The sequence below is a fragment of the Primulina tabacum genome, chromosome 6, assembly GCF_025594145.1.
Source record: "Primulina tabacum isolate GXHZ01 chromosome 6, ASM2559414v2, whole genome shotgun sequence".
NCBI lineage: Eukaryota > Viridiplantae > Streptophyta > Magnoliopsida > Lamiales > Gesneriaceae > Primulina > Primulina tabacum.
In genome coordinates, this window is record NC_134555.1 from 34,269,320 (window position 1) to 34,278,352 (window position 9,033).

A 9,033-nucleotide genomic window follows, 5' to 3' on the forward strand; every position below is an offset into this window, starting at 1 on the left:
CTTCATGTTTGAGAATGAAGGTCTAGTTTGCTGCAAAAGGTTTTTTCTTTTAGATCATCAAATAGCTACTTACTCTCAACTGTCGAGATAGGTCCTGCCTGTTCGAGTCGTAAGAGAAAAGGAGCTTTAGCTTGGCTCTGTAGGTTTCTAGGAAGCCGGTGTTAGGGACTTTCCAGTTTCTGGCCTAGCCCTAGCCGACTCTAGCTCATAGGCTCAAGTTCAAGTGACATACATGACGGCCAGTTGTGTTTCAGTACAATTGATATCGCAAGCAACTGGAATCAGTGACTTGACTTCAAGAACCAGACCTTCTAACATCATATTTTGTCTAAGCCACTTTTCTTAGTTGTTCAAACACACCTTCTCGGTTTGTATGAGCATGTCCGCCTAGAACCGCTTCTAAAGCTAAAGATAGGTACGGAATGAGCCGGGGGTGAAGGCCATAATGAGAACATCGATTAAGAAAACCCGGCCTTGCCGTCTTTCCAAGCAGGCCCAGGCGGGATACTTAACGCGTTAGCTACAGCACTGCACAGGTCGATACGCACAGCGCCTAGTATCCATCGTTTACGGCTAGGATGGGGTATCTAATCCCATTCGCGCCCCTAGCTTTCGTCTCTCAGTGTCAGTGTCGACCCAGCAGAGTGCTTTCGCCGTTGGTGTTCTTTCCGATCTATACGCATTTCACCGCTCCACCGGAAATTCCTCTGCCCCTACCGTACTCTAGCTTGGTAGTTTCTACCGCCTGCCAGGGTTGAGCCCTGGGGCGTTAAAGTTTTTTATTTTTACAAAAAAGAATCTATTTTTATACAATACATTAGACTAAGAGTGCATTGCACCTGGACGACTCATTACCGATCAAGCTCTGATTTCTTTTGAGACTTTCATTTTATGCGAAAAAAAGAGGTTCATTGGCCTAAAGCTCGACATGAGTCAGGCCGGGTGGAATGGGTTTTCTTTAAATAAATTATGCCACCTATCTCTATAAATACAAAGGTGCTTTGGATAGGATATGGGTCAGTCATGAAGTGTTTATCCTCCTTTTATTCAACTATTTATGGAATGTAGATCCGGGGCAGAACTTCACTCCTGAAAGAGGTATGTTGGGTAGGGACTCAAGATACCTATTTTTTTTCTGTGTGCGGGAAGGGCTTTCATAACATAAAGGCTTAGAGATGAATAAATTAGAGGTGACCTACATGGTATCCAAATCAGTATAAGATATCCTCCTATTCTCCTTCTACAAGGCAAGCACAAAAAAAGGGGTTTAGATCACTCCCTGACCCAAAAGAAAATGGCTTTCTAGCCTGGTCCCCTTGCAAGGAGTTGAACCACAAACACAAAACAAGAGTAACTGATTGAGGACGAGCTAAAAAGAAAAATAGGAATCCAGGGATGGGGAGCAGTGAGCGAGAAGAATTTTATGTCGTGGGGCGCATCGAAGGAGCGGAGAATGAATCACTCATGCTTTCTGTTCCCCTAGCTCCTGTTGTTAGGACGAATGAATGAACTAGGTAGAGTCTAGTCTCTAGAACCGAAAGGAAAGGATAAATTAGGCTATGGCATCAGTAGCAAATCTTTTTCCAAGGATTTCGGTTATTTAGAAATATGAAAATTCAAATAACCCGGCGTAGAATATCAGAAAAGGAAGGAGCTCTCCTAAGCTAAAATTCCTAGTTTGAGAGATGGGAAAGCAACCAACAAAGGAGTGGCCAAGCCAAGACCTTTATAGTATAGAGTGCCGAAGAAGCATCGCCCGAAAGCACGGGATTCGACCTCACTTCTGTCAGCCGGTTAAGAAGGCATTCGCTAAGCAGAAGTATAAAAAAAAGGCTATCCCCCTCAATCGAGTGAATACCCGTTTATTGAATTGAATAGGTCATGGGAAAATCTTTTTTCATCAACATGTGATTGAAAGCTAAAGCAGAAAGTCCTTTGAACGACTTCCCACGTGCCATCTTCGATCGATGGGAAGAATAGAATAGCTAAAGGGTAAGAAGAAAGACCAGCTCCCAAGTCGTCTTTCAGAAAGGGTGATTGCTCTTGTTGAATCAACTGCGAATTCGGGCCTAAGGCTAAGGTAGTGGATGTGGATCTCGGATCAAGGGTAAATGGCTCTTTCTGATTCAAAAAAGCACGTGCATGATCCCTAAGGGGCAAGCTTCACTAAGAATAAGAAAGAGTCTCCTGCTTTCATGCTCACAAGAAGAGGGGAAATCCCCGAGGTAGGAATTGAAGAATAAAGAGAGACTTTTCTATAGAAGAAGAATAGCTCCTCTTTCATAGACTTTCACGTTGAAATGGGATAATCAATATCAGTCAATAGAGTAGATTTCTGTCACAAAGGAAGAAGCCCCGAAGGAAGAAAACACTTCTTTAAGAAAGGCTAGCGAGTCACCTCCGGCTCCGGGGATGGGGACGGGAAGAGGATTTGGCTTGGGCATTTTTTTTTATAATAGGCTTACAAAGTCTTTATGCAAAGAACGTATTCGTGCACGTAGGCACTTGAGGTTAGAAAGAAGATGAAAGGGTAGAACCAGTAGCTGTGAAAAGAAGTAGGCAGCAAAGAGTGGACGAGTCGGTAGCTGCTCCTGCTCTTCTTGCTCAAGTATATTTCATATAGTGGAATATCTGCTTCCGCTTTTCGCTTTAGCAGTGATCTTTCTCTCGGAATTGCTGCTTGAAAGAAGTAACCAAAAGATCACCTCTATCTACTGCAGGCCGTCTTTAATTAGTAAATAAAGTACCTGTGGGATTCGACTCTCCCTCCTTCCTCTTGATGCGGGGGAAGAGGTCTTTCTTGCTTTAAAGCTTGACTTAGAGCGCAGATGTGATGACTGCTCTCTCTTTCCGGTTTAGCCTACCATGGGAAGGGACGAGACAAAGCCTTCTTCAACATAGGATGATGCTGGAACTGTTCTCAAGGTCTCTCCCGACTCGAGGGTGAGAACGAGAATCGAATCGATTGAATCAGAAATTCACTTAGAGAGAGGCAGAATAACCGGAAGAAGGGCTACCGTTAGCAAGGCAAGGTAGGACGAAAGCCCACTTCTTCCTACTCATATTCAATATTCTTATTATTTTTTGGATCTTACTTTCTTTTGAGCCGAGACTGTCTTTGTTGAGCTCTACGCCTTTGCCCACGAATTGCGCCTATAACAGGGGATAAAATAACAGAATGACATTACCCCTTCGACGACTGACCGGGGCTTGCCCCTTTCATTTCACATGGAAGAGATCGCCTATTTAAAGTAATATGGAATATTACTCTCGCTGACAACGTACCTATCTTAGAAATTCCTCCTATATTTACTGGATCTTGGGTAACTTAGACTGAGATTGGAACTTGATTTGATCATTCGCTCCTCATTCTTAACGAGATGAGCTCATTCATTCCTCCACGGGGAGAGGCTCTATGAAAGAAGAGAATACGGAGCAACCTTCGCCTGAGACGGGGCTTCCTTACTTTAGAGTGGACAGAGACTGATCCTAGCTTTCTGACTGGGCAAGCAGCTCCTAGACTGCTTTCAAGGTTCACGTTCACTACGGACGGAAACTCCTACTGGCATTCCTCGTTACTTGACTGACCCACAATCCATTGAATAAGTTAAGTTCAACCTGAGATTCCATTTCTACAGAAAGAGAGTGGGGAAGATCGATAAGCAAGTCAGCCCAAAGACTTTCCGGTTGAAGGTACGACAAGGGAATTCCATGCTTTGTTGAAGCTTTCTTCTAAGCCCCGGAATTCAATTCGAATCTTACTCAAATAGGGAAGGTGAAGGAAAAAGATCTCTTATACGGCCACGCTCTAAGCTAAGTTTCTCATTAGATCACTCTTGATGTACTTCCGGCCGGCGCTACTATGACTGCACCAAAGATTATGGAAAGCGAGATCGCCTTACTGGATGGCTGGCATATCGATTTTTAATGGGAGAGAGAGTCCTTTCGATGTTTTCCAAACTCAACGGTGGTCTTACAGTCATCCATGGCCACGCTTATCCCTCGGGTTACTTCGCCCCCTTTACAGACGTTAACAATCGCAGCTTCTTCAACTGGAGCTATTCTCATTTCCTTCTATATGCAATACCAGAATTTCTCTTTCTCAAATGCCTTTTTTGGTTTAGAACCCAGCCGTATAAGAGAAATTGGATCGATTGGCCTGAACCCTACTTCTGTTTCACTGCTCGGGTTATCCTGAAGCTGCTAACCTGTCCCCTTCGACTGAACGACGGAATTGTTTCACCGCGCTCTACTGTCTTACGGGGATGAGAAGGATGGCCTGTTCTGTCTTCTTCGGACCCTTCTTTTCGATAAGAAGAGGCTAGTCTTGAAAAGAATAGGTATGTTCAACTAGTTATTTTCACTATTCAATAAGAATAGGGATTTTCAATGCTAGAAATGCCTCTTATCTTAACTGGATCACGACTCATAGAATCTATTCCTACTTGGAAGGTGATCAACTTATCCTTCTAGATTCACTTCGACTGAGCTATAGTCTTCGGACTTTCCCTCCCCCCTACTTCGACAGCTAACGACAAACCCGGCTCACACCGTTGAGTAGTTTCTTCGCTTCCCGCCTATTCATATACGGGAACACTTCCAGAAGTGAGCTACGGGCTATTCCCTCTAAAATATGTTTATCCTGAAGCTGCCTTTAAGTGCTTTCCTTGAGCTTCTCACTTAACCTTTGAGTTACGGACCTTGCCGCTTCGCCCCCTCTGCGCCTCAGTATTTCATTCCTGAAGCTTTCAAGCTGAAGAGAAAGACTTAGAGATTCTTCTTCTTCCCACTAAACTGAATAATCAATTACCTTTTAGGGGCAGCTTACCGATCAAACATAACATCTTTCAAAGAAGGCGTAATTAAGTGTCACAAAACTCATTCTATTGGTGTTTTCCTTACTATAGATTTGATTTTACGGTATCGAGAGGGACTTAGAAAGAGTGATCAAAGCTCTTTCTTTGTAAGCAACGTGGCCTTCTCGTAAACATCCTTCACCGCCTTTCCGGTCGAGCCTACCGATCTTCCTTATTTTAGGATGCAACTCGGATTCCTCCTTCACGGCTTGTATCTGGGAAATAATCAGCTTTCTGGCACCATCCCTGAAAGGTTGGGGCGTTTGAGCAGTTTGGTAAAGCTGAACTTGACTAGTAATAATTTATCTGGTCCAGTACCAACAAGTTTTGGGAACTTGAAAGGGCTGACTCATTTAGATTTGAGTTATAATGAGCTCAGTGGTGAGCTTCCTTCATCTCTTGCGAGCATAATAAACCTCGTTGGGCTTTATGTTCAGCAGAACAGGCTTTCTGGACAGGTTGATCAGCTTTTCTTGAATTCCATAGCATGGAGGATTGAAACTATGAATTTCGGCAATAATTTCTTTGATGGAAAGCTGCCAGAATCTTTAGGTAATCTGTCATACTTGACTTATTTGGATCTTCATGGAAACATGTTTGAGGGAGACATTCCAGCAGAACCAAAAGAAAGGCTAACAGGGGATTCGAATGTCAAACCTGCCTCAAAAAAGAAAGAACCCGGACGCTGCTAAAGTAAAGGCAGCTTTCGGCGGACACAAGCCCTCGGGACTTGACACTTGGACACCGGGAAGCTTGCCCCTTGAGATTGGGTCCTTCGTTTGGAACTGCCCTTTTCCTTTCCCCTTTGACCTGTGTCAAACTCGACTTTTGCTGTTGCCAGGTGGAATGATTCATTCAACCTCGGTATCGGCAACCAACACGCCCTTCTCTGTCGAATGAATCTTCAAACCACGACTCCGATCACGGTTGCCAGTTTACTTTCTCTCAGGTGACAGGGACAGGAGAACACTTCACAAAATGCGCTTTGACAGCGAGCGAGATCTTTGAAATTCAATCAGAACAGCACTGGGTGAGTAAGAAATAGGATTCTTCTCTGAGTCGCGTGGATCACAAAATGGATCTATGATTTCAAGTCCACTCGTTGATTTCGAGAAAACCGAATCAATTTTTGCCCAGCGATGCCTCCAACTCGAGATTTTGATTCATAGAACTGGCCAGCAAATGGATATTCATCCATCTATCAGCTGCGTCTTCTTTAGTGAATGAAAGAGGGACTCCTTTCATAGGTAGCAAGGATAGCAAGAAGGGGTTCAATGAACGCTGCTGGTGAGGTTTTTATTCCAACTAGCGAGGAAAGGCCTCGTTTTGGTCCTGTAGAATGAATGTGAAAAGCAGAATCCTCATAATCGTATGATTCAGATACCTGACGAAATGAACAGATAAAAGATCGGGATAGCCGGGATGACCTATTTCAAGATCAGATGATCCACCAGGTTGTCTGCTTGGGAGGGCTAACTCGGATAGGTCAGATACGAAGGAAACTGCCCATAAAAGAGAGATCGGGTGCCCTTGCCGATGCAGTTCACGATGCGGAGCTGCCAACTAGCTAAGCTAGGTAGTTTGTTGTTAGAATCTCTATCCTAGTAGGAAGATGGAAAGAATATACTATCCATTATAGGAGAGTAAAAGACTAGGCCTGTTGGAACTATATCAAGATTAGAATGACAAGGAATATCTGTATCCGTATATAATAAGTGGAGCTCTATCCTTCCCACCCACCTCATTAATATCTATCGCAACAAATTCCAAGTGATTCTACGCTTGCTGCTTGAATTGACTTAAACTAAGGAATAGAATCCCGGTATCGGGTCTACCGTACCTTTTTAGTAGTATTATTTCACTCCGGAAAAAAAAAGTCTAAACCTTTGTTTACGCCTCTTCTCTAATACCCAGGGTGTTATGACTGGCAAGAAGTCCCCCCGAGCGCTTGTCCTTTATTTAGGAAATTTTATACCTTAATCTGTATATGGAGCTAAATCGAGCTCTACTGTACTTGCTTAAGCAAGTGCTGCTAAGCACTGTCCTTGTAAGGAATATGCCCCTAAGAGGATTGCTCCTCATGGGACTATCCACTGACCCCACCTTGCTTGTTCAGGCTGGATGTTATTTAATAACTGGCTTGCCATATTCCCCCTCACTATCGCTTCGCTTGTTGCCGGTGCTTGTTTAAGATCGTCATTCAATTGCAATGGCATACCATCACCTGAGACCATTACCATATCGCCAATTCCATACCGATGGAAGAGCGATCAAGAAGGTCGATCAAACCGAAGAACCATAGCTCAAAGGCAACGGGAACAGCTAGCGGCAGAGGACATTCCCTTTAAACAAAACAAAGCCCAGAGGTGTGGAATGAAGAGGTGAAAGCGTAAGCGATGAATAAAAAAAAAAAGAGAGAAAGCGGAGGGGTTCCCGTCCCACTATTCCTGACTGAAAAGAAAGAATAGAATAAGGGACGTACCTCTTCCTATAGTTAAGGTAGCTGGGTAGTTCCTGGGTTAAGGGTGTTAAGTCACTACTGAGCCCAAAACAAAGAGCTAAGCATGCCTTTTTCGTACTAAAGGAGTTCCTTCATGGAGTTAAGGACTGAGTTAATGAGCCAAGGAGCTAGTGAGCCCAATGAGCTGAGGATGTCCTTGAGCTAATGCTGTTCTTGAAGCTTTTGCTTTTTTCCTTTTAGGAGTGAGCAAGGTTATAGAGTAATTCCGAGCTAGAGGAAGCAAGTAAGGAAGAAAGAAGAGCTATTTTACGTAATTCCCTGCCCGAGTAAGCCTCCTGTTTAAGGAAGCGGGTGGAAGGTATAGTTCTATTTTACAGTCCCCAGTTCTAGAGGTAAGTGCCATTACTGTAAGCGGCGGATGATTGGTATGCAGGATCGGTTCAACGGTTTCACATGAATGTAAATCAAGAGATTGGCGGCTTTCCAACTAGCCATTGTACCTGAGATTGCGATACGTCCTTCTTCTTCTTTGGAGCTTGTTCTTGGTCCCAAGGGAAATGGGGTGACAAAGAGCAGCTTGCTTCTCCAATTGGATCATTGCTCGACTCGATGGGTACTTCTAGTGGTTTGCCGGAGAAGCTATATTGTTTTTCTTTCAGGAGTTGGTTGGTGGCATGGACACCTAGCCTTTTATTAAAGTATTTGTTTGTTTGCTGGCACAGGTAGTGGAGGCATTATCCACTCCAGCAGTAGCAGATAGAGAATGTGAAAGGTGGGATTCTCGGTTGATTGGATGCTTCCGTTAGAGCTTCTTCCCCTCCTGTCATTTAAGGGCACCTAGCTTACAATCACTAGGGAAAGAGTGCCAATTGACCCAACTAGCGAATCTGTTTAGAAACATTCAATCTTTTGAATTTCCGTGAATACCGCTCGAAAGCAGTCATTGAAAAGAGCAGTCATTTGTCGGCTTGATAGCACAAGCACGATCCACCCATCTCCCTCCGGAGAGTGAGGAAAGGGCCTAGCTTCTCAATAAGTCATTCAATGAACTAACTATACTTAAGATGTGAGCTATACCTATTCCTTCTTTTCTTATCTTTTCTGCGGGAGTGAACAATCAACCATGAGGCAAGGTACCCTTAAGATACCGAAATATCCGCTTCGCTAGTTAAAGATGAGTGGTCTTCTTCTACAGGCTAGGGATTACCCCTAATTTCTCCTCTAGGCTAGAAAACTACTTTTCTCCTTACTCTTATAGGTAGGCCCCGACTATTTCAAGAAAGACCGTTAACATCCGCCACATTGAGCTTCAATTCTCCAACGCCTGTCTCCAATGCTACACGTTCCGCTGACTTGGACCTCTTCTTAGGTTGATCGTCTGACGGCCTTGGGTCAGTAACCTTTGAGGATGCCATGGCTCTAAGCACAACCTCGCTCTGATACCAGTTGTCACGGACTTCTAGCTTGCCTAGCTAACTTGCCCGCGCGGCACTTGTGCAACGGACCTCTCTCTTACACAAGTCAGCCTTGCTCACTCACCCCTCTCTTGAGTAGAGCCCTCAAGCCTATCTAATACAGAAGAGAAGTAAGTTATACGACATTAGAAGGAACATCTTTCACTTTTTCTTTTTTCAGATGAACACACGCTTTCCTTCTTTTCTCAGATGATGAAGGCTGAGTATGAATTCCAAGTGCATTGGTTGAAAGGGCGGGACC

At 44.1% G+C, this 9,033-nt stretch overlaps 1 non-coding gene across 1 annotated transcript; it reads right to left on the reverse strand.

Annotated features, from left to right (window-relative positions):
* Positions 1-497: 497 nt before the first annotated feature.
* Positions 498-805, reverse strand: LOC142550411 (18S ribosomal RNA). Its single transcript, XR_012821369.1, has one exon. It is a non-coding gene; the product is annotated as an 18S ribosomal RNA (ribosomal RNA).
* Positions 806-9,033: the final 8,228 nt, after the last annotated feature.